The sequence below is a fragment of the Mustela nivalis genome (genome assembly GCF_964662115.1).
Source record: "Mustela nivalis genome assembly, contig: HAP1_SCAFFOLD_75, whole genome shotgun sequence".
NCBI classification, from domain to species: Eukaryota; Metazoa; Chordata; class Mammalia; order Carnivora; family Mustelidae; genus Mustela; species Mustela nivalis.
The window spans coordinates 1189060-1214695 of record NW_028136523.1 but is presented as its reverse complement, the minus strand read 5'-3'; positions in this window follow the sequence as shown (position 1 = coordinate 1214695).

Genomic DNA, 25636 nt, shown 5'->3' with positions numbered 1-25636 from the left:
AAAATGTCACACAGGAGAGAGGTGGCAGAAACGCACTTTCAGGTTAATTTTTTTACAAGGAAGATTGACTTATGAACCTACTTTGTTATTCCCTTTCATTCAATTTCCCTGTACCTCCTTTTCTATGAAGTGTAACGGTAACCCATTATTATTTTTATTGTTGGCACGTGCTTTGTGAACCATAAAGTGTACGCTATAAATGGGAGCGCTTTTCTTTTTTTTTTTTTTTTTTTGTAGTTTACGAAAAACTAATATTTTTTAAATTAATTTTTTATTTATTTTCAGCATAACAGTATTCATTCTTTTTGCACCACACCCAGTGCTCCATGCAAGCAGTGCCCTCTATGATACCCAACACCTGGTACCCCAACCTCCAAATCCCCCGCCCCTTCAAAACCCTCAGATTGTTTTTCAGAGTCCATAGTCTCTCATGATTCAGCTCCCCTTCCAATTTCCCCCACCTCCCTTCTCGTCTCTAACTCCCCATGTCCATGAAAAACTAATTTAAAAACATTCATCCACCAGAGTACCCAAAGGGCTCCCATATAAACTATCTGTCGTTACATTATGTCCCGATGTGGAGCTCGATCCCAGGATCCTGAGATCATGACCTGAACTGAAGGCAGAGGCTTTAACACACTGAGCCACCAGCCCCAATGTATTCTCTTCAGTACCAGAATTTGTAACCAATTGACAGATGAAAAAGGAGGCAGTCAAGTGAAAAACAATAGGTCTTAGACCTGCAAGAAATTTGAATTAGATGAATTCAGCTACTCAGGCACTGTTTCACATTTTCAGATCTCTGCAGAAAAGGGGTTAACCTTTTTACAGCATGTAAAAGAGAAGACTATAACACATACTATGTGTAAGCATGTAAATATCAAAAAATATCGCATTAGATGCTAAGACACACAGGGCCTATATTTTCTCTCAAATTCATGAATATGTAGGAGCAATAAGTGAGAAGTGAATGTATACTCTTCACTTCGAAGTCTTTTAGAAATCTAAAATATGACTTTCTATGGTTTGTGTCTCCATATTCCTTTATTGCCAGTTTGAACAAATCCACATGCTTTGATTCAAAGGTTATAAATTCCTCTTATTTGGAAAAATGATGTTTATTTTTATTCTCTCACCCTTAGCAGGTGGTTTCATATTAGCACACTTCAGAGTTATAATTTCATGCTTATTAAAAACATTTATTATGATCTACATAGATGAATGAAACTTTTATTTTATTAAATTATTTGACAAAAAATCTGTTATTTTTAAAAATGTATTTCCTTTAGGGTTATTTTAGAGCGTTCAGAGAGGATCTAGGAGTGTGGTATTATGTAGTTTTTAAGTAGGTATGAAATGGTTATTTATAGGATTGTTTCTTTAAGGCTTATGTATATTGTCCATTATATGCTATAAAATATTTCGAAAGTAAATTTAAGGTATGTTTTACATAGTTTATTTTTTGGAAATAAATATTGAAATGACTTGTGAAATTCAGTATATTCTCAACATTAATTTATTTTGAAATTTACCAGTTGTCTACTGAACTATTATATGGCAGATATTACTTCAGACTACACTGGTAAATGAAATACTTGGCTTTGTAGAACTTTTATTTTAATGGGTGAGACAATTCAAAGCTATAAACCTTAATAAAAATTGCATAGTGCATTCAAAAAGGATGAGTACAATGGGGAAAAAGAAAAACTCGATCAGGGTGAGAAAAATCAAGGTTGCTAGGCAGGGGATGGGGAGTTAAAATTTTTAATAGGAAGATCAGGGTAGTTACAATGAAGCTGACAATTGAACAAAGGTATGGAAAGGTGATGAATTTGCGCAGAACTATCAGCAATAAGGTCACTCCAGACAAAGGAATTGGCTATCTTGAAGGCCATAAGGTTGGATCATGCCTGGCATATCTGAGGAATAGCAAGGAGGCCACTGTGAGTGACTGAAGAGTAGCAGGGAAAGAGGTCACAGAGGTTAAATGAGTGGCTAGATCATGTAAAAGCTTAGAAGTCATTGTAAAACTCTGGCTTTTATATTTGGAAACTTACTGTGTGATAGAATTTCTGCTAATAACTGAGAGTTCAATTGTCCATAAAATTTCAAGGACTCTTATTCTAGTAAGACAGAATGAAGAGAAAGAGTTCATATTTTCACATGGTGTAACAAATGCTCAGAGATGCAAGTGTAGGAAGCTATAGGATCACAGAAGAAGGCACTAAAATCACACCAATATATTTGATGACTGTGACTATATATAAATTTGTATTTTCTAGATTTTTTATAGTCATGGAATCACACTGTATATACTATTCATTGCCTGGCTTTTCTTTTCTCAGCATCATTACTTTGAGAATCTCCAATTGTAAATAGTTCATTTTGATGTTGAATAGTAATCTCTTTAATGAATAGATCATAATTTTTCTTTGCTCTATGGATGGACATTGATGAACATTTCCACTGTTTTCAATCCTTAAAAATAAAGCTGCTATGAAATTCACATACAAGTCCCTGTATGAACATAGGGCTTGTTTCTCTTGGTTAAATGCCTAGAAGTAAAATGGCTATTTTTGTAACTGCAACATATTTTGCATTTAAAAAAATTTTCAAACTATTTTCCAAAGTGGTTGTATCATGATATATGCCAACAACAGTTTAGATTTTTTGTTGCTTCTCAATCTAGCTCAGACCAAGTACAATTAGCCTTTATAATTTTAGCCATTCTAATAGATATGTAAGCATGTCTCATTATGATTTTAATTTGTATTTCTTTAATGTCTAAATGTTGAGAAATTTGTCATGTGCCTATAAGCCATCCATATACTTTTGGTGACATGTCTCTTCCATTATTTCCTTCACATGTAAAATTGGATACTCTGTTTGGTTTTTTATTTTTATTCATATTTAAATAATCAGAGTAGATGTCCATTATCAGATATGTAATTTGGAAATCGCTTGTCCATCTTTACAGTTTCTCAATGGAGCTTTGATAGCTGTGTCTTTCAAGAAATATGCTACTTCTTTCCTGGTACACGGAGGTATGACTAGAACATTATCAATGTTGACCTTTGCAAAGAAAATCATGGCTTAAGATATATGTAGTCTGCAGTTGTTGGGAGTGTTCACCATCCTTGCCTCTAACTCATCTCTCACTGCCCACACATTCAGATATAGGGGAATATTGATTGACAAAATATTAATTGCCAAATAACACTAGTTGGAGAATAAGAAAAATGCAGGCACCTGATTATATAATATTACATAAATAAAATATGTTTTTATAAGTGCTATTAGAAGTAAATTCCTCTATACTTTAATCACACAGAATGATGGAATCCTAGATTTTTTTTTCTTGTATTTACTAAGAAAATGATCATGCCTCAAGTATATTAAAATGGAATAGGGAAAATTAAAAATTGTTTTAAGATGATTTGTGTGTGTTGTGCGTATGTGAGAGAGAAAGTGAGAGAGAAAGATAAAGAAAAAGAGAAAGGGAAAGACAGAGAGGTGGCTGCAGTGAATTGATGAGTTGGAGGATAGATTTTAAAGTTTTGTCTTTTGCTTTCTACATTTCTTTTTCCTTAGGTTCAAGAGAACAATCAGTAATATCTCAGAAGCCTGCTGGTAACATCAGCAGAAAGAATTAGAGGTTCCCAGAAAATTAAGATGACATATAGTTTTCCTGACATAAGAAAAGTCATTTTTTGTCCCCAGCTATTTTCAATGATCTATACCCCACCTGTGTACTTGCCCAAGCACACTTCTTCCAAAACTTCCTGGGATGTTCTTACAAAGAAATGCAAAAACCTCACTCCTTAAGGATTTTGAGGGAACAAGGCAATGGGAAAACTAACAGTCACCACCAGACCAGGAAATAGCCTAAGCTATTGAGACAATAAATCAGTGGCAAAACTCCTAGTGCTATTTCAAAAGCAATCAAGGCCTTGCATTCCTTGTCCCAGAAAATGAGCCCAAGACCCCATCTAGTTTCTATCTGCTCTTGAAGCCTGCAGAGTCCCTTTCCCTTGTCCAACAGTTACCTCTGCTTTATTCTAACGTTGAAGTTTCTGCCCTCGGTGGAATACAAGCTTCATTCAGGTGAACATGCAATACATATTGCACAAATACATATGTGGATGTGCATGCATCCACAACCTTATGACCAACCATACACGGAATAATAAAACTCTCCCTTCTGAGTATTCATCTTAAATACTAAATAAAAATCTCTCTCCTGTTCAAACAGTCAAGGCTTTGGAACTTATTCCCTGTGATCTCCTTGTATGTTGTAAACAAAGATTCCTTTGTTTGACAACTCCACCTGTTTCTGTGATTCACCCAAGACTGACCTCAGTTAGTTCAGTTGCTGTAATGGCTTTCACTACTCTGATTCTACCTCTGCAAGTCTCCAAATTTAACTATTTTTTCTCCCAATTCTGCATGTTCTTGGCTTTAAACTGCAACTCTGAAGAGAAGATTTGCTTGTTTAAAAAAAAAATCAAGAAAAGGGAGTAGTAGTTAACATTGTTACTTTGAACTTCCTGCCCTAAGGGGCTCTCCTGTTCTTTCTCTTTGACTTCCTGGACTAAAACGACAGAAATTTGGCAATACATCACTCCCCAATCCAGATTACTGCCAGAACAGTTTATACTCTTAGAAAAATATTAGTTTAAAAGATCACATAATTAAATACTTAAGCATGTAGTGTAATATAGTGGTTTACAAGAAATATATTTTGGTCATCTGAATATTTGGTTTTCAACCATGGCTACTGACTCACAGCTCCTAAAACTCTTGGGATTTCCTGTGATAAGGGTGAGAGAGGTGTGTTTTGTTCTGTTAATGAAGTGACCTTCAGACCTCACTCAAGGCAAGGGCTGTTTGCCTGAAGGACCAACCACTTGGTGAAAGCCTTCACAACTTTTTGCCTCCCCTTCCTCCCAATACAGGATTATCTGGGGAGGGAAGAGGATCTGGAGATTAGATCAGCAAATGACAATGATTTAGTCAGTCATGACTATGTCATGAAGCCTCCACAGAAAAGCTGAAAGGACTGGGTTCAGAAAGCTTTTAGTTTGTGAAATGTATGAAAAGGCAGGAAGAGTGGCAGTCTTACAGAAGGTAATAGAAGCTCTGTGCCCATTCTCCATACCTTGCCCTGTGCACTTCTTTATCTATCTATTGATTTAAATCTTCTATTATATCTTTTAATAAGCTGGCAAACATAAAGTAAGTATTTTTCTGAGTTTTGTGAGTCCCTGTAGCAAATTAAAAGAACGTAAGAAGTAGGCCATTGGGACCTCCAACCTGTAGTTGCTCAGTCACAAGCACAGGTAATAACCTGGGGCCTACAGTGAGACTGGCATCTGAGGTGGGGTTGGAGATAGTCTTGGAGGACTGATCCCTTAACTGATGAAATCTTACACTATGTTCAGGTAGATAGTGTCAGAATTTAGTTGAATTCTTGGAGATCCTGCTGTTGTCTGAAAATTATTTGGCATTGTTGGTATGATGTCCTAAAACCCAAAAAGATATAGCTACCTCAAAATAAGAATACGGTTGACAGCTTATATATAATAAGTGAGTATATCAGGGATTTAAAATATACCCAATAAATAATGTAAGGAAATAAGGAAAGATTTTGAAATAAAAACAAGAATAAGAACCTAGTGGTACTAATAGATTAAATATATGTAATCTAGTTGAATTAAGAATACAATGGATAGAATACATAATGGATTCAATAGAGATAAGAAGTCACTTAAGGATATAGTCATCTGGATACCAGCAAAGCATTAAAATTATCAATATAAAAGAGGTGTAAGATGTAGGTGATGTGTGTGGAACAAAAGCTAGAGAAGAAATTAGATTTCCTTACTACTCATAGCCTGTTGACAAGTCCTTGAAGCTCCTCTGGGGACTCAGCTGCTTCCATGTGGACACATCCACTCAGGGCAAAAAGCATTCTTAGTCCTCCCCCCAGGATACTGAAAATCTACTTTCACATGTAAAAATTACTTTGGAAACTTCTTTATCTCTACTCCCCACCCCTGCTCTCAAGATATACATTGGCAATCATCTCCCAAGCATATACCCACTGATACACATCAGAAGAGTCTCTTCCCTGAGTTTTTACTAAATAGTAATAAATGACCTTTCCCTAACAATAGCTAGCCCCCTCAAGGTCCTGGAAACCTTGTTTATAAAATACCTTGGAGGCTTGTGCTATCCCTAACCTCCTCCCAAATTGAAAGTATATAATCAGCCACTCTTCATGACCCTCTCTCTCTACTCCAAATAAATAAATAAATATTTTTAAATAAAATAAAATAAATGACTTTTTTTAAATGAAAGAAGAAAAAGGAAAGAAATATTAGAATATTAATGTACATCTATTTCTCAAGCATAAAATAGTCAAGACACTGGATTAAAACTTACATACAAGAAAAGAAAGAAAATATTCATAACTAGAGTTGACTCTATGAATCCCAAACTAGGGCATACATACCAAAGACACACAAAAAAAATCACAAGTGTTAGAGAGAAAAAAAATAATTCATTAATAAAGAAACAAGAATCAGACTGACAGAATTTTTTTAAATAACATCAGATATAAAAAAGAATGAAGTAATAGCTTTATTATCTTGAAAAAAAATCACAAATGGAAACATTTAGATCCTTATAAAATGTCATTGGCATAGGAAGGCATAATAAAAAAAATATTTTCAGGAATACAGACCACAGATAATTTGCCTTAATTTGTGTAGGCAGCACTTAAATACTAATATTATTTTAACAGTTAAAATATACTCTATGATCTTTGAGGTTGGGGAAAAGAGGATGACCAAGTCATCTTGAAATAATTCAGTTTTATGAAAAAAGTAAAAAGATCAAAAAAAAGACTTGTAGAAAAGAGAGATAAAACATATGCATAATAAAAATAAATAAATAAATAAACAGCTGGAGTGCCTGGGTGACTTAGTCGGTTCAAGTGTCTGCCTTCAGCTCAGGTGATGATCCCAGGGTCCTGGTATTGAGCCCTGCATCAGGCTCCCTGCTCAGTGGAGAGTCTGCTTCTCCCTCCCATTGAGAAAAAAAAATTTGACTTATTTATTTGAGAGAGATAATCTTTAAATTTTACTTATTTATTTGAGAGAGAGTGAGAAAAGAAAAACATGCACACAGCAGAGGGAATAACAGAGGGAGAGGGAGAAGCACGCCACTGAGCAGGGAACCCCCTGCGGGGCTCTATCCCAGGACCCGGGTATTATGACCTGAGCTATAGGTAGACACTTAACTCAGGTACCCCAATAAATACAATCTTTTAAAAAAAATAAATAATGGGGCACCTGGTTGGCTCAGTGGGTTAAGCCGCTGCCTTCGGCTCAGGTCATGATCTCAGGGTCCTGGGGTCGAGTCCCGCATCGGGCTCTCTGCTCAGCAGGGAGCCTGCTTCCCCTCTCTCTCTCTGTCTGCCTCTCCATCTACTTGTGATTTCTCTCTATCAAATAAATAAATAAAATCTTTAAAAAAAAAATAAAAAAAAATAAAAAAAATAAAAAAAATAAATAATAATAAAAATAAATAATATTTCAGATAGTATGATTTTTTTAATGTAAGACTTGGTATAAAAACAGGATGACATACTTGTCTAATTATAGCAAAAGACTTTGATAAGTTTAGATGCAGTAGTACATAAAAAATTTAACTTCTTTCATTAACTGATAATTTAATTAGATTAAATTAAGAGACATCAAAATTTAGAGAATCTAATAGTCCTGATCTATTAATAAATGTAGCCATCCTGACCCCAAAACAAGAGTCTTCAGTAAGTATATAAGCATAAGTTGAACATTTACACAAACAGGCCATTATTTAGGCCAGAAGTATATGCCAATAAATTCCTAGAGTTAAATATCAGGCTATATTTTCCAAGAATAAGGCAATAAAATTAGAAAACAATGACCAAAATATTAAATTCATATAATTGGAAGTTAACTTCATACCTAAAAAGAAATAATACAGCTAATTCAGAAATTTTTAGAATTACAGTACTTTGGTAATATCAACTATCAAAATGAGTAACGGACAGATGGGGCTAGCAAGAGACTCGTGGGAGGATTAAATCATGGGCCCCTGTATCTCATGTGCAGTAGAAGCAGTGGATTTGGAATTTCAGTTTTTCCACAACGTTCCACCACAAGCTGGTTAGAACTGTGCAAAAGCAGGAAGGGAAGCCCCAGTAAAGTGGACTGGGGATGCCAGAAGGGGAGGCTGGAAGGGGGCGCCTGGTGCTCAGTGCCCATTACAGACCCCACATTGCAATCCCCCACAGGAGAGACTCACCAATTTTAGGCCCCACAGGGGAAGCTGGAGGTTCATCTCCTGACTTTTTGTAGGAGCTTTGCAGCTCAGCTGGTGAGAATTCTCCATCACCCTGCCTTTCTCCAAGGGACTTTCCTTCAAGCACCCTTCCCAACTTCTTCCTCCTCCATGAAATAATGTTCCTCTCCTTTGTTTCTCGCACTTGCCTGTGATGGGACCTTAGCTTGCTCAGCCCAGACTGCCATTCTCTGCTCTTCCCAATTAAACCCATGCTGCTGGTCAAATAACTGGCAGATTAAGTTTAAGGCCAATCGAACTAATAAATTCAAGAACTTGCAAGGAACAAAATCAATATGCACAAATTAGTGGCACTCCTAGGTGCTCGGAAGGACCCATCAGAAAGAGACTGCTGAGAACGATCTCATTTACACCTGCATCCAAGATAGCAAGATACCCAGGAGGCCCCTGAACCAAGAAAGTGACAGCCCTGCAACAATGACGACAGACAGGGAGGTGTACACACGGAGATGGGGAGGCACTGTGCTCAGGGAAGAACCCACACTGGGAAAATACCTACTCTCCCCCAAAACCGGCTACAGAGTCCTCACTCTGGCTCCCGAATTTCCGGACTCGGCGCAAGCCTGGAGTGGGTGTGGACACGGGAAGGACCCCGCAGGGCTGAGGTGGGGAGAGCACAAGCACCAAAGAAGGCAGACGCTCCCTGACTGCAGACCATCTGAGGAGCCCCAGGAACCCAATCCGCGAGCACACAAACACAGACAAGGACCAAGGATCACCCGAGCCCAGAAAGTGGGGACCCCACAGCCCCGCGCACAGCACAGCAGGAGGCCACGTCTCCTCACACAAAACGACGGAAGCCCCAGTGTCTACACAGGGCGCCCTTTCTCTGTGGGGTCCTGAGACCACGAACCCCTTGACAGTCCACTAAGGGACTTCTCCTCACCTCCTCCAGCGTCTGGTCCTTAGGAGGTTGGACTGCTGCCAGTGTGGGCGCGTCCTCCACAACGGGTCCGGTCAGTGTGGATGCAGAGCCACTCCCTCCTCAGCTTGTCCTGTCAGGGTGGGAGGCGCCCCACATTCTCCAGAAGTCTCCACAGTGGGTCCTGAAAAGGCAGGGCTCAGGTCCCAACTGTGGCTGTGCAGCCTGGGCTCAGGGCGGGAGCTGGGGTCTGGCGCCCTCTGTAGGCGGTGCAAGGCAGTGCAGGACTGTGGGAGCTCACCCTTCAGTGGAAGGTCCTGCTCCCTCCTGGGGGCCAGCTGACGCCATTTCATTCCGGAAATTCAAGCTGCATGGAGCCCAATACCCCCCAACTTCCCCCCAAATAGCTAAGGAACAATGAATTGGAAACAATGTGGAATTACAACAGTCCTTGACCCAAACAGTGTCACTGAACATGGCCCTGATGCGGACCCACACTCTGACCTCAACTTGGTCTCAAGCCTGGACCCTACCCTAATCCAAGACCCTAACCCTAGCCCCCAACCCAAACAATGTTCACAAAAATCAAGAGGTAGAAACTGCAAATATCCATCAATGGCAAGTGCATAAGCAAAGTGTGGTAAAGGGTTTGAATTTGGGTTCAGGTTCAGGTTTTAGTCAGAGTTCTAATCAGGCTTTGGGTTTAGTGTTATGGTGAGGATTTAGAGTGAAGGACAAGGGAACAGAGTTATAGTTTAGGGCTTTAAGTTTATGATTTAGGCTTTAAGACTCAGGGCTTATGGGATAAAGTTCAAGGTCAAATTTGGGGTTTGACTTCATGCTGAGATTTGGGTTCAGGTTTCATGACTTGGAGGTCTGGTTTAGGGTTTGGGTTCTTGGTTCAGGGCTTGGATCCAGGGCTCAGGTACAGGCTTTGGGTTCCATTCCAGGTTTGGGATTCAGGGTTCTAGTTTGGGCTTTAAGGTCAGCATAGGTTTCAGTGTTGGTAGGGTTTAAGGTTAGGTTTAGGGATGACACATTTTCTTCAGTTGTCATCATGGACAAAATAATTCTATCTGAAGTTTCTAAGTCAGAAATGTATTTCATCTGGGGGCGCCTGGGTGGCTCCGTGTGTTAAGCCTCTGCCTTGGGCTCAGGTCATGATCTCAGGGTCCTGGGATCGAGCCCTTCATCAGGCTCTCTGCCAGGCATGGAGCCTGCTCCCTCCTCTCTCTCTCTCTACTTGTGATCTCTCTCTGTCAAATGAATAAAATCTTAAAAAAAAAAGAAAAAGTAACAATTGTGAACTGTTGGTGGTGATGCAAACTGATACAGCCATATTTGAAAACAGTATGGAATTTCCATAAAATTTAAAAATAGAAGTCCTTTGTGATCCAACAATCCTGTTGGTGTGTATTTATCCAATGAATATAAGAAAACTTATTCAAAGGGATGCTAGCACCCCTATGTTTATAGCAGCATTATTTATAAAGCTAAGATATGGAAAGCGCCCAAGTATCCATCAATTGATGAATAAATAAAGAATAAGTGTTATGTATATACAATGGAATATTATTCTGCCATAAAAAAGACTGAAATCTTGCCATTTGCAATAACATGGTTGGAACTAGACAGTATAATGCTAAAAGTGAAATAAGTCAGTCAGAGAAAGACAAATACCTTTACTCATATATGGAATAAAAGAAACAAAACAAACAAGCAAAGGGGAAATAATAAGACATAGAAAGAGAAACAAAGCAAGAAACAGACATTTCATTAAGGAGAACAAACTGATGGTTACTTGAGGGGATCTGAAAGGAGTGATGGATTAAATAAGTGATGGGGTTAATTAGAGCACTTGTCATGATGAGCACTGAGTGCTATATGTTATATTGTACACATGAAACTAATACAACCATATATGTTAACTAACTGGATTTCAAATGAAAATTTTTTAAAATCCCAGTTTTTAGCTCACATTCTGGCTTACAAAAGGGATTTAGTCAGGAATTTGGAGATTAGTTAATGAACAAATAAGGGGTGAACAGGAAGTTGTTAGATAAAATTACTATCCTTTCTGGCATGATCTTATACCTTTTATCTAGAATTATTTTTAGCACTTTAGACTATTCCTATTTTATTTTGAGTCACTAAATAAAAATTTCCTCAAAGGACCTTAGACTCCATCCAATTTGAGCAACAGTGTGAGAGAGGAAATGGTGTCCAGGAGGAAAAAAAAAAGATGAAACTACTTTTGCTTACTAGTGAATGCATAGTTCTTCCACAGAAGAAGCTCTAAATGGTCAGGGCTCCAGCTTTATATGTGTTCAGTCATATGTTCAGAAGTAGGTAACACTATCAAAAAATATAAAGCATCTGAGATTATTTTCCGTTATTTGAAAGCTGGTGTATGAGTCTGCCATAGTTTCTTGGGTGTTGATAGAAGACGCAGACTCATGGTTCAGAAATAATATAGTTTAATATTCACAGCAATAGAGGTAGCCAGAATATTAACAGTATTTTTGTGTGTGTGTGTGTGTGTGTGTGTGTAGGGGTGGGAGTTATATATCAGTTCTGAGCCTCAGTTCCCACAAGAAGAATCAAAACAGAGGCAGATAATATTTGCAAACACAACAGGTTAAGTTAAAAAAAGATACTATTTCTGTCTTCTAAGTCTATTCAATACAACAATCTTCAAAGGATGGCCTAGAACAAATAATAAATGCAGAAATGTAAGCAACCAATTGAAAAGTGTCTCCCAAGAAACACACTTTGAGAGTCTTCATTTGACAAAAATACTATAGGATATTACATGGATCAGGTGCATTGAATACTGGAAGGTTAAAATTACAAGGGACCAAATATTTTTAAGCAGTTCTGGCATCCAGTAGAGTTCACATAGGTTTTATAAGATTGAGGAAAGAAGCCATCAAAACCTGGGCCCAGGGGCACCTGGGTAGCTCAGTGGGTTAAGCCTCTGCCTTCAGCTCAGGCCATGATCTCAGGGTCCTGGGATCGAGCTCTGCATCAGGCTCTCTGGTCAGCAGGGAGCCTGCTTCCCCCTTCCCTCTGCCTCTTTGCCTACTTGTGGTCTCTGTCTGTCAAATAAATAAATAAAATCTTAAAACAAAACAAAACAAAACAAAAATCCTGGGCCCAATTTTCCCAAAAGTATGATTCTGATTCTAGTCTCTATGATGTTATCCCTTGAAGACAATGCCTCTAATTGAGTTGAATTAGTTTACTAAAGAGCATACCCCCATTTGTTGTAGGAGATGAACAATATGCAAGAGGCAAAATGCCACTTGGAAGCCACCTGGTCTTCAGTGGAATATAGAATCAGTTCCTTTGGGATGAATTTGTTCCACATTTGACTTCCCACTTAAGGGAAAATAAGAGTGCCTTCTAATAGATTTTAAATAGGAAATGACAACGGAAGCTTATACAAGATTATAAAATGGGAAATTTCATTTAGATAAGCAATCATTTCAAAGTCATCTTCTTAATATTACAGACTCTTCACATAATCATAATTTTATTTTGGTATTATATGGTAATTTCAAATATAGTAAATATAAAGAATTTACCTCTGTAATTATAGCGAGTCTGGTCGTAGTTTAATGGCAACAAATCTTCAATTTAGAAGTATGGTCTACCAATTATTAATACATTTGGAAATGGTGTGTCATCTTCACTCCAATTGTCTCACTAAAACAGTGAGCCAAAAAAAGTAGGTCCAAGCTGTTTACTATGGTCAAAATGGGTTGCTTTTGCACTTGGTAAAGAAGCAGTCATATTTTGGAAGAAGAAACTGAGGCTATTAATATTTTCAACTTATTTTCAGAAAAGGAAAGAAAGGATAATCTAAGCTAAAGCCAAAATCTTACACAAGGTGGCAGGAGAATGATCTTTTCCCAGATAAAGGGTTTTTCATCTTAGCCATGTTAGGAGGAAGAAGAGATGAGACATTGTGGACTTGACTAACGTTTGTACACTGTTCAAAAAGTTTTCAAAATAATGTGTATTATTTTTCTTCTTTTAGTTGAGACAAAAACAAACAAACAAACAAAAAAAAAACACTAATGAGCTTACTCTTAAAAGGAGGTAAACAAGAAACTAGCAAAGATTGAGTGTTAGGTATTGTCCCCCTCCTTTTTTTTTTTAATTCTGTTATGCTAGTTACCATACAATACATCATTAGTTTTTGACGTAGTGTTCCATGATTCATTGTTTGTGTAAAACACCCAGTGCCCCATGCAATATGTGCACTCCTTAATACCCATCACCAGGCTCACCCATCCCCACATCCTTCTCATCTTTAAAACCCTCAGTTTGTTTCTTGGAGTCCATAGTTTTTCATGTTTCATTTCCCCTTCCAATCCCCCCACTTCATTTTTCCTTTCCTTCTCCTAATGTCCTCCATGCTATTCCTTAGGTTCCACAAATAAGTGAAACCATATGATGATTGACTTTCACTGCTTGACTTATTTCACTTAACATAATCTCCTCCAGTCCCATCCATGTTGATGCAAATTTGGGTATTCATCCTTTCTGATGGCTGAGTGATATTCCATTGTATCCATAGATCACATCTTCTTTATCCGTTTGTCTGTTGAAGGGGATCTTGGCTCTTTCAACAGAATGGCTATAGTGGACATTGCTGCTATGAACACTGGGGTGCATATGGCCCTTCTTTCCAGTAAAATAGAGCTAGCCTATGACCCAGCGATTGCACTACTGAGTATTGACCTCAAAGATACAGATGCAGTGAAAAGAATTAGGTATTGTTAAAGCACAAATGCAGGGGATAGAAGTTATGGTACAGAAGAGGGAAGGGCAACCATATGGCAGAGTAGAATAAAGTAGCTCAGGAAGAAATTAGTCATATCCAGATATTGTAAGGCATGTGGGGTTGGCAGGGAGAGCATGAGAAATCATGAGAGAAGAGAGAGAAAATGGACCAGGCAGGAGAGGTTTATAACATTTTAACATCTAAGGTAAGCATATGCAAAGCAGAATAGGGAAAGAAATAAAAGTTCTTATAAGAATCAATACATAAGGAATAACGTGGAGGACACTGGGAGATGGAGAGAAGTGTGCTGGAGGAAATCAGAGGGAGAGACAAACCATGAGAGACTGTGGACTCTGAGAAACAAACTGAGTGTTTTGAAGAGGAGGGTGGCAGGTGGTTGGGTGAGCCCAGTGGTGGGTATTAAGGAGGGAATTTATTACAGGAAGCACTGGGTGTGGTGCATAAACAATGAATTTTGGATCCCTGAAAATAAACTAAAAGAAAAAAAAGACTGACTACAGACATGGAACTCAGTGTAACACAGATATGGAACTCACTGTAATACCAGCCACTTCCCACCGACACACACAGACTATGATAATAATAAATAATAATGCAATTAAGAAAATTGCCTGCCAAATAATTTTTCCTCTTTTTTATTTTTATGATTATTATTTTTATTTTATTTTTAAAGTTTTTATTTAAATTCCAGTTAGTTAAAATAAGGTTAATATTAGTTTCAGGTGTACAATATAGTAATCAACACTGCCATACAATGGCTTAAATAAAAAAATGAAAAAAAAATTTTTAAAGATTTTATTTTTAAATAAAACCTCTACATCCAAGGTGGATTTCAAACGTACAACCCCAAGATAAAGATTTACATATTTTACTGACTGTTCCAGCCAGGCACCCCAACAAATAAAAATTTTATAAAATTGTTGAGTTTGTGGGAGTCTCATTTGCTTAGTCAGTTAAGTGTCTGCCTTTGTCTCAGATCATGATCTCAAGAGTCCTGGCATCGAGCCCCATATTGCTCATGCTCTCTCTCTCTCTCTCTCTCTCTCTCTCTGGCTTTTGCTCTTAAATAAATAAATAAAATATTTTTAAAAAAATAGTTGAATTTGTTTAACTAGTTTTAAACTAGTAGACAGAGATGAAGATAAAGGATGATGTCATGGCACGGAAAAATACAACTTACACGTTTTAAAAATAAAATGTGTAATGCAGGGGCGCCTGGGTGGCTCAGTGGTTAAGCCGCTGCCTTCGGCTCAGGTCATGATCTCAGGGTCCTGGGATGGAGTCCCACATCGGGCTCTCTGCTCAGCAGGGAGCCTGCTTCCTGCTCTCTCTCTGCCTGCCTCTTTGCCTACTTGTGATTTCTCTCGGTCAAATAAATAAAATAAAATATAAAAAAAAAATGTGTAATGCAAGTTACCTCACTTCTTTTATCACCACACTGGGACTTTCCCTACTGAGTTGTTGTAATGTAAGGACCTATTTTATATTTTTATATTTTAGCAAGAGGCTTTCATTGAGGTTAACCCTTAAACTGTCCTTGCTCCCCTTCCCCCAGGGGATTCACTTAAAAACAAGTCCTGGAAATCAGCTCCAGGTAACAAAGCCCATATACAAGGGTGGGTCAGGCCAGGTGGAGACATCAATGAGCGGAGGGGGGGGGCGGTGTTTGCATATTGTCTCCCTAGATACTAATGAGTATGCCCCACTCCTCCACCCTTTGGGAACCTTTTTGGCACTAATCCTAATCAAGGTGTAATAGGCTGGGTCAAATGTCTATACTAGGGTAAATTGAACCTCAATTGGTCACCTAGCCTCACTGTGGAGTTTCCTGTGTGTGTTAAAATCTCATTGGTCACCTGTGCGTGGCCAGGCCTGACTGCATGGCCTTTGCCCTTAAAAGCTAGACTGTGAAACAGCAAAGGGTTGCCTTCTCTCATAAGAGGTGTGGCCCCAAACATTCGGTTAGATTCTTGATGCTTGGCATGAAATAAAGCTTTGCTTGACCTTTGCTTTACATCAGTCTCGCTCCTTTAATCATAGACCCATTATTGGGGCATAACAGTATTAATCTTAAAGTTATAAGTCCACAATGCATCCATCATCCATTCTACCCTTTAACATTCCCCTTTGGACAGACCCATGATCTAGAACAAGCCTTATTTTATAGTGCCTTGTAGGAGATTTTTGCTGCTGCCTAAATTGCCTACTTTCCTCTCACCATTACCACGGAAATTGGGTCCACTGAAACAAAGGGGTAGTGTAAGAAATTAAGACTTCCATAAATCTCTTTAAATAATAAAGTATAAGATAGTGATACCTTTTTTTCTGCCACATAACCAATTCTTGCAAGAATAAGGTCATATAAAAGAATTTACAACACATGCTAGCATTATCCTACTGGACCCAGACCATTTGTATGTTTCTCTGTCTCTGAGAAATGTAGTTATTTACATGACTGAAACCTAAAAATTGTTTGATATGACCACTAATATCACCTACATTATTTTAAAGCCTGTTTAAGGCTTCTGTAATACATAGGCTTTGTAAACACTTATTAAGCATCTTGTATATATCAAACACTTTAAAAAAAATCTCTGCTTTAAAAAAAAAAAAAAACTCTACCTCAATGGAACTTTGAGTCTGAAAAAGATACAGGCAATATACAAGGCAACAGATAGAATAATTACATATTTGATTATATACTCTGAGGAAGTCACCTTAAATTGATATGAAAATGATCAGAAGGATCTGGATTTCTTGTCAAAATTTTTTGCCTTAAAAAGAAATTGATATTTAGGGAAAGTTGTTACTGAAAGAGGTCCTGTGTCAACCAAAAATGTTAAACCATGATCTCGCTAAATTTTCCAGTTGTGATCATTGCTTTGTTTAGCTGTCTTCTATTAAGACTGAATTTAGTAATTCAGTCTCAGATTTCAGTAAGTCTTTTTTTTAAAGATTTTATTTATTTATTAGAGAGAGAGAGGGAGGGGCAGAGGGAGAGGAAGAACCAGACTCCTTGCTGAGCAGGCAGCTGATGCAGGACTGGATCCTAGTACCCTGGCATCATGACCTAAGCTGAAGGAAGACACTTAACCAACTGAGCCACCCAGGCACTCTAGACTGTAAACTTCTTAAAGGTAAAAAAGTTTATTCTTCTAGTAGTTCCACAGACATTTCTAACATCCATAAGAAAGCATGTACTGATGTAAAATGCCAGCAAATCAAATTATTTAAAAAAGAAAGAAAGAAAGAAAAGATATATCTGGATAAAGAGAAAAACAGAAAATCTAATAATACATTGAATTATTAGAGCAAAGAGTGGAGGAAGAGAAAATAAATATGAAATAGAGATTTCCACTAAAAGAAAAAAATTGAATAAGGCAGGAGATTTAGAAAATTATTATGACAGACTTGAGAAAAAAATAAAATAGGAATTTTTAGAAAATAGCAATGAATGAAAAGGTCAATTGTTCCTACCTCTATAATATTAGCTGTTTGTTGTTGTTGTTGTTGCTAATTTACCTATTTATGCTAATAAACAAAGAAAGGTTTCATTTAGGGATAAGGTTTCTCTCTCTATATATATATTTTTTCCATTTAGGGATAAGGTATATGTATATATACATAGATATATATGTATATATATATATATTTTTTTAATTTTAATTGTTAGAAAATGTGTCACAGAAAGTGTTTAAACTTTAAGATACAGATGCAACATGTAATGAACTGCATTATTTGAACGTCTAATTTGTAAATGCTGTTAGAGGAAACTTGGTGGAAATGTTCTTATGTGCTTGTGTTTCTGGAACTAAGTATATTTATTAATAAGGAATAGTTTAAAATTATGAAATGACCAGGAGCGGACAATTTTCCTAATCCTATCAGCTCTTTGCAGCTCTTTTATTAGCCCCCTTCAGGAATATCAGCTTTTTTATCTAATTAAATTTTATATTAATGTGCTTTTTTACTTTTGGCCTTTCTCTTCCTTCTGCTCTTTTTTTCCCCCTAAATTACATGTTTCTGTTTAACAGCTACTATCAATTCTTTGATATGAATTCTCAACATCAATTTACTAACTCCAGAGATGAAGGAGCATCAATATTTAGAAGCGAAGAATACAAAGCCTTGGGCATCTGGATGGCTCAGTCACTTAAGCATCTGCCTTCGACTCAAGTGGTGGTCCCAGGGTCGTGGGATGGAACCCCAGGTTGAACTTTCTACTCAGCTGGGAGCCTACTTCTCCCTCTCCTTCTGCCTGCAGCTCCCTTTGCTTGCGTTCTCCCTCTCTTTGTCAAGTAAATAAAATAAAATAAAATAAAATAAAATAATGTAAATAATACATTTATTTATTTATTAAAATGCAATTATTACACAATACATAATGTATTGCATAATTATAATAATGATTAAATAATTTATTAAATATTTATATTAAATATATCAATTTAATTAAATAAATATTTTTAGAATTTAAAATATTTCAAATTTAGATTATTAAATATTAAATCATTAATTTAATAAATAAATATCTAAACATAATTAAATAAAATAATTTATTTATTAAAATGAATAAAATAATGTTGTCATTATCTCAGCATGTATTTTTAAATAGTCTAAAAAAAAATCTAATAAAGTCTAAATACATTGAGTTCAGATATTTATACAAGTTAACCCAGACACTCAACCCACAGTTTCAAAACTTTTGTTTTTATCTACTACTCAAAATACGATTTTAATGTATTTATTTGTAACTTTGACATAGCAAGGAAACTTGGAGGAAAAGGAGACATTTGCTTTTAATATTTGAAAATTATTTTGTTGATTTAAAAAAATAAAAACCTTAACACGTGAGCATTTCTTCTTAAATAACACTGAAGTTTCTGAGTCGCATTCTATTAAAAGTGCTGATAAAATGGCCTCAGTTGCTCATTTAAATTATCAGCTGAATGGGTCACAAATGAAGTAGAGAGCTTTTTAATTATTTATGAATGTATTGCTTGTGGATGGAGTGCCACCTCTCTTTTTGGCTTTGTTTTGTGAGCAGCAGTGGAATCTATGAATGAGATTAAACATAAGGACATTCACAGAAATTCTTAATGAACTTCTGGGGAAGGGCAATAAGTGCAAGGAAAAACTGCAGCAAGACTAATTACAAATTTCAAGTGGTCATCGCTTAATTATAGAAGCTTTTAAGTTCAAGTAATATATCATTTTTATGAGCCTATCATATTGTATTAATTACCACAAACTGCACTCTTGAACACTTATCTTTTCACATATTTCTTATTCTTAGTACTTAAAATTACCCTTATGATTGATAAGTAAATGGATTTTACAGACAATGCATTTATTTACATAAATAAATAATGCTGTTTATATATATAAAAACAATTGAATGTGTTCAATGAATTTTTTTTCAAATTAACATCTTAATTCTACCACATTAGTTACAAATAGATATAGACTTTATAGATTCATCAAATATTTTATTCTCAAATTTATATGTCCTTTGTGAAGTAAATGAAACTGTATATATTAAATATAATCCTATCACATGTAACAGTTACTAGTGCATCCCAGGACATACATAGGTCAGGTCCTCCTCAAGGCATCACGGATAACTGGATTTCACTTTCTATCCTAGGAGTCTTCTGTATATTTCTGTGGCTTTTATACTACAATCAGGAGGAAGAATTCTTTTGCTAAAAGCTTCCAAATGACTATGCGAGTAGATTATTTGTAGACTAGTGATATAATATTATTGTTTAATATGTGAAGCATGATAAAATAAAATGCTATTGCCATATTTAATTTGTTCAGTAAAGCATTCATTTAGTTATCAAGCATTCATTTTCTTTTTTAAAGATTTTATTTATTTATTTGACAGACAGAGATCACAAGTAGACAGAGAGGCAGGCAGAGAGAAAGGAAGGGAAGCAGGGTCCCTGCTGAGCAGAGAGCCTGATGTGGGGCTCTATCCCAGGACTCTGGGATCATGACCTGAGCAGAAGGCAGAGGCTTTAACACACTGAGCCACCCAAGAGCCCCAAGCATTCATTTTCTTTATACAGAAGAGATAGAACAATATTATATAGTAGAAAATACAGTAAATAATCTAGAAACCTTGATCATTTTGTTTTGGCAATTTTAGAACCTAAAATTAGCTAAAGCTCAAGTGCAAGTTATATTTGTATCATAGGAGGAAAAGTTAATTAAAAGTTTGTTTATTACCATAGTTTAACACTTCAACGAAATGATAACGAGTCCAAAATCAATGAATATATGAAGTATACAATAAAAACAATAATCTTGAGTGTATGTGACTCACTGTAGGTATTGATAGGCTAGAAATCAAAGGGAAAGTATCTATAGGGTTTGTTCAGTTCCATGCTCATCAGATTAATAGGCTTTCTCATATTGCTTCCTTCACCACATTAATTTGTCTAATGAAGTTTTCAAGAGTTAAAGACAGTGATAGGTTCATGGCTGGAGAGAAGGTACAGAATCTAAGATAGTTCAGCAGTGCTTATTATTTAAGAGAAAGACAGCATGGGAGGTGAGGGGTATATCATGCATCCTGTTTTCACTCCCTTTGTGGAGCACCTACCCTGGAGGTCATGTAATAATAACCAATGACCAAAAAACAATAAAAAAACCCAAACATCCATGTGGAAGTGCCATCCCTGCCTGGAGATGAGTAGACTGCTCAAACAGATCCTGGGCAGGCATCTCAGGCCAGGCCTGTGCTGGGGAAGCTGGTTCATGGCTTTGGGCGCAATCAGGAAGCCAGCAAACTGACGGGAGAGTGCAGCCAGGGTTAACAGGACTGATGATCTTTTTGCAGCCAGGCCGCGGGTGGACACCCGCTCAAGGAGCCAGGATAGGAGGCTGCCCAGCGCCAGCGCTGGCAAAGCTGGCAGCCCCCGGGGCTTCCCCCCGCGCCCCAGCCAGGGCGGGGCCTCAGGAGGGAGGGGGGCGGGGCGGCGCGGAGAAGGGGCTTTGCTAATTGCCAAAGCGAAAAGGGAGCTCGCGGAGGACTCAGGAGGGAGGGGGGCGGGGGCGGGTGGAGGGCGGCGGGGAGAAGGCGCTTTGCTAATTGCCGAAGCTGGAAGTGAGCTCACAGAGGATGTGGCTGAGAGTCTGGGAGGAGGTGGAGGGCCTGGCGGAGGAGGGGCGGGCAGCGCCGCGGTGCTGTGCTGCGGCCCAGTCGGGACTGCAGGACCCACCGGACTCGCCGCCCCTACGCTCCCATGTGAGGCTCCGCTGTCCCGCTCCTGCTGCCTGCTGCCCCTCCCTGCCCCAAGGCTTCTCCCGACCACCCTCTGCACAGGGGTAAAGTGACACCGCGCCGCGCCCTCACCTGGAGCAGAAAGCGCGGACCCGACCTGGGGGCGGAGAGGGAGGTTGTGGAGGCCCAGCCTCCCGGAACCCCAGGGCACCGGGACCACCCCGGACGCTGCGCCAAACCCGGGTCCTTATGGGGTCGGGCTGGGGACAGCGCCTTGCGAGGTGCCCCCCGCCAGCAGGCACGCTAGCCCCCATCTTTCCGCAGCCCCATGCGCCCGTGCTGAGGACCCCTTTCCCTCCCCCGCCGTGGCCCTGCTGCTTTTGTTCTGGACTTGGGATCCCAGGTGGAAACTAGTCCCTCAGACCTCCCTGGTAGCAAGGAGGGCAGGGAGGGATTCTTGGTTTTCTGCCCTGGCTCCTCCTCTCTCCCCATTCACAAGCCTTTTGGCTTCCCTTTCCTCTCCTCATTGTCAGTTTTCTGAAATGGTTTTCTTCTGCATGTTGACCCAAAGAGCTATTTCATGAATGAATATACACGAAACTGAGTTGGGGCCCACCTGTGAGAGCCCACCTGTAGAGGCCTTTCATTAGAATGGTCTCTGGTTCTAGCCTCAGTTCAGAATACTGCATGTACCTGAGGACCAAGTCCAGATGTTTCTTTCATCTCTGACTTGAATTTGAAATCCTCCTCAGACTTCAGCTTCCAGGATTTCTCCAGTCCTTGCTCTCCCACTGTCTTGGTGGGGATCCGCCATGAGTGTTGAACACAGGAATGAATGAATGATATATACCCCAGACTGCTGGGGCTTTGTCTTCTTTTGCTGAGGTTGGAAAGGCTTGGGAGAGACCCCCTGTATGCAGATAGAGAGCTGCATGCAATTGCTTAGATAAACGTGTTCCCCACTTAACTGCTTGGGCATTGAACATTTCGCCCTTAACCTGTGGCTTGAGCAGTTAGGAGGAGACAATCTGGAGGTGAATCAGAAGATGGCTGAATCCACATGGTGGTGGTCTGGGTTTGGGAGATTTTCCTGTAGATTCAAAGGAAAGATATAAATTCTTCCAGTGGGGAGTGGTAAACTTTTTATCGATGGGAGATGGAAAATAAATGGTCTGGTTAAACTTTCCCGCCCCCTCAAAACCCATTATTTGAAAACACAAAAGGCAAAGTGAAGGGAGAAATCCTCCCACTCCCATTCCCACTCACCTCCATAGCCATCTCCTCTTCCAAGAACCTAACAGACAAGGTGCCAAGAAGTGTTAGGTACCAGCAGTGGTCTCAGATCTCATTCAAGAATCATGGTGAAAGGCTTTCAAATAGATTGTGGGGGAACAGGGGTCCAATTAGGGGGGACAAGTTTAAGGTTTGCCTGGTCCCCTAAAAATTAATGGCACTAGAGAAGATGACCTTTGGGAACTATAGCTTAATGGATACAATGTGTTAAAAGCTTCAGTGAGTCATGGTGGGAAGAAGCCATGAGGGCAGCAAACACAGTCTTAGATGATGTTATTAATAGCACTACAGGCTCTAGATTTCCTGTGGTGGTGTTCTTGGCAAGACCAGCTCGGCCAAAGTGGATACTCTCAACCTGGAACAGAGGGTCTTGGAGATGCCAGCACGTGAGGTATGATGAGAGGGTAAAATGATAGGAGGTGTCCTTTGGAAGGACTGACTCCTTGACTTTAAAAGGGAGAACCCAAATCTGTAGGTGAAATCTTTCTGGCTACAAAGAGGGCCAAGGCCTCCTAAGGCCAAGGTCTCCTCGTCACTTGCAAAGATGTCGAAGAACATATTCAGACATTTCAAAGATGTCCTCATATCATTGGTTCCCACTCTGGAATTCTATCAATAAGGTGAGAGTTCCTGTAGTTGAAAAAGAGATCTAAAAAGACTTCCCTTTCTCATGTAATTTCTGTAACCTCCAGGACACACCCACCTCCCCCTTCCAGCTCTGTAATGAAGCCACAGCTGGTGCCAATTTGTGGAACTCCTTAAAGACTATTCTCCCTTATATACCCCCGGACCAAGTTCCCATGCTCCCTCACCCGATTTCCTGCACTCACCTCCCACCTGGTGTGTTCACACCTGCAAGTGCCTTTTACCAACCCCTTTGCCAAAAAGCAGCCAGAGTGACCTTTCAAAGACCTATCAGTTCCTGGCATTTGTCTCCATAGAAATCTGCACTGATCTTCTAACAAATTCTCAGTCCTCCAAAGGCACCCATAATCCTCCCATCAGTCTATTCATACCCCTCCAACTGACTGATGCCTGTTCTGCCCCATCTCTCTGCCCTTCAACCACACTGCCTCCTTCTTCCTGTGGAGACCTCTCATGGCACCTGCCTCCAAGCACAGGTGATTCCCATTGATGGGAAGACCCTCTTCTCTCCCACATCTCCCCACTCCAGTTACTCCCACTTATTCGTGAGCTCACAAGCCCCATGGTACACACTCTCCATGCAGCCTGCTCTCTCTTTTCTAGCACTGGCCTCCGTTTCTAGCTGTGGTTGTGTCATGGATGTCCTTCCCCAGCCAGCCTCCAAGCTCTCTTTCCCTTTAGCTCCAACACCTGACACAGTGCCTGGCACGTAGTAAGCCCTGGCTAGCTTCTAAGAGCCTCACTGAGGGACTGAAAGCATTTTAAAAATGTCACCACGTAGGCTCCAAACTGTAGGCAGAAAAAGCTTTGCCTGGATTGACATTTTAGAGACGTATTCGTCAAGTTGGATGTGTTCACTGACTTTACCTTGTAAAATTAAAAAAAAAAAAAAAAGACCTCTGTATCGTTTCGCATCTACCGAAGGCGCATGTATACTACTAGACCACGTTATGAGCTTAATGGAAGGAGACAAGATGTTTTCGCTAAGAAAATGTATAAGACTGTTGAGGTCAAGTGGGAGGAAACAGTCCGTTTGTTGGAGCATTGCTATCTTACTCTATCACAGCCACTCATAAAAATCTGACACGGGGTGAGTTCAGAATTGTCTGTCGGAGATGAGTTAGATCTGGCTCATGTTCCTACAGACATGAAAGCCAGAAACGAAAAAGGAGGCTTTAAAAGCGTGGGTTGAGGAGGCCGTGTGGTTCACTGCGATGAGCTAAGTGCCCAGGGCCACCAGCAGACATGCTGGCCTGTATCCTTCCTTTGTTCTGGGGTCCCTCTTGCACCATGTGGTGAGGCTGGTGGCTGGGAGCAGCTCAGGACAGGACCCGGTGGCATCTTAATTCTCCCACCCTCCTGTGGGCTCCAGTCGGCTCCAGTAGGTCTCAAGGGACAGCCTGCCTTCCTTGCAAAGCCCAGTAGCACTGGGAGCAGAAACTGGGACCAAAGAGTGAGCACCCTGTTTGACAAGCTGGACCAGCCACCTCTTCTTCAGATGCAGGGGGAGCCCTGGCATGCTGACTCCTCCCTTCTCCCTTTCCCCTTTCCTCTTTCCTCCCTCTTTCCTTCCCCTCTCTCCTTCCCTGGTGGTGCCCTTTCCCAATGCCCACTTCATCCCTTTTCCTTTCTACATGCCTGTCTTCTAAAGTTTCTTCTTTTTCCTCCCCATTACTTCCCTTCATCTGAATCTCCTCTTTGGTCCCTTTGTCCCTGCTCTCTGCTCCTCCTCCCCTTTCCTGGCCCCTGTTCAGCTCCATACTGAATGCAGGCAGAGCTGGACTAACATGCTCACTTGCTAGCTCAGCCACCCTCCAGAGAAGTCACTCTTCGGTGGCCACCTTCCTGACCCCCTGGTCACTTCTCCACTTGTTCAGATATTGCTCTGAAGTCTGAGGAGGACAGAGCGGGGCTGCCACAGAAGCAGGCCAGAGGAGAAACCAAACCATGTGTCCACACTGTCCCCCAGCACTGCTGCTCTGAGAGCTTTCGGAGTCCTCAACAGGGTTAGGATTTAGGGGCTTCTTCAGAACCGGGAGTGAAAACAACCATAGGTCAAAAGAAAAGCTATGGCCCACACAAAAATAATAATCACAAATGAAAACTATGTTAACTATGAAGTCCCAAAGTCGAAGAATTGCCTTGAATCTGTCACTAGAAAGCACCCAAGGCCTCACTCTCTGGGTTCTTGGTGCCCTGGGAATGGCAGGAGGCTCTGACATGCACGTGGGGGTGCTGAACTATGGGGGCTAGCCTGCCTGCTGGCGGGGGGCGGGGGGTACCTCCTGTGGCGCTGTCCTGGCCCGACCCCCTGCGGAGGGGGTGTGGCGCGGCGTCCTGTGTGGTCCTGGTGCCCTGGGGTTGGCGGTTGCCTGGGCCCCGA